Source organism: Cynara cardunculus, assembly GCF_001531365.2.
Source record: "Cynara cardunculus var. scolymus isolate 2C chromosome LG 3, CcrdV1, whole genome shotgun sequence".
NCBI lineage: Eukaryota > Viridiplantae > Streptophyta > Magnoliopsida > Asterales > Asteraceae > Cynara > Cynara cardunculus.
The window spans coordinates 28,598,303-28,599,875 of record NC_037530.1 but is presented as its reverse complement, the minus strand read 5'-3'; positions in this window follow the sequence as shown (position 1 = coordinate 28,599,875).

Below are 1,573 nucleotides of genomic sequence, written 5' to 3'. Positions count from 1 at the left end.
GAAAAGAGACGACACACATATTTACGTGGAAAACCCCAAATAGGAAAAACCACGGGTGGACGAGACCACCGGGAAGTTCACTATCATGATGTTAAGTACACTGCTTCAAATTGAGATTAAAAAATGGAGAGAATCGTATCCTATCTAGCCGTATATGCTAGCATACTCTATGTGTGTGTGAGAGAGAGAGGGAGAGAGAAAGAATATAGTTTGGAAGAAAAACATGTATGCCTTCGTAGCCAAATAGACCACCACCCTATGATTCCTATACATACACACACATATAGGGTTAGGTTCTTTTGTTAACCCAATATTGTTGTTAACTTTGTGAAACAATCACACTCACTCATCTTGAAAATCAATGTATTATATTTATCGTGAGATTTATGTAATAACTAAGAGTATAATGCATTAGATTGATAGATGCACATTCATATATGAACAAGGGTATCATTAGAAAAATCAAAAAAATATCCTTATTAATTAGCGACCGATAATCACGCCATCGAATAGTAAACCGGCTTCATCACTGATTTAATGCTTGAAGTCTTCATCCCTTAAATTTTGGTATTGTCATATTATTTTGGTATTCGTACTGGTAAGGATGTTCACCTTGTTCAAACATGAACATGTGCGAAAAAATCATAAATAAGAAAAATTTATAATGTGCTTTGTTCACCTTGATTAACCACCCACCAAATATAACTTGATTTAATCATTATTAACTTGATTTAATCATTATTGACTTAATGATGATCGCTAAAATCAAGTAAATAATAAATCACATCATCTCATTAAATGCTAAAAATGTAACTTACACCCTTATATAAATTACCTTTTTGTCCTCCCTTCAATAATGAATATCTTTAATGAAACCTACACCAAACAAAGAATCCTACTAATCAATTAGGTTAACATAGTTTACATTAACAAAAGAACGTGTGTTAACAAATAATATGGTGTTAACTTTGTGAACTTATTAGATCAATATGATTCATTCTTTAGTAGAGGTTACTTCAATTTTTTGATTTAATGATGAAGGATAAATAGGTAATTTTTACGTGTAAGTTACTTTTATGGTATTTAATGAGATGTTACAATTTTTTATGTGTAAGTTACTTTTATGGTATTTAATGATGTTCATAGGTGTTCATAAGAATGTGTTCATAACCATAAGGTATTCATAAAAATGTGTTCATAATCATAAGACGTTCATAAAATTATGTTCATAACGATATGGTGTTCATAGGTGTTCAATAAGATTTTTCATAGGTTCATATACCATGATCTTTTTATAACATCCCAAAGTTTCTAATACTTAAATATAACAAAACCAGTATCTCAAGATCAAACACTTACATTGCAACGGCGTCATGGGAGATGTCTACCTCACACAGCATTACCTGGCAAACTCACAGCATGTCCGTACTTACGGCTTAGACAAGCTCACAAAACATGTCCGTCTTTACAAAATCATTTCGTAGTACATCCCCATTGACACACAAATACTCAAAACACATATTATAAAAATATAGAACTTTTCACGCGTATACAACATATCAAAAATCTCGAG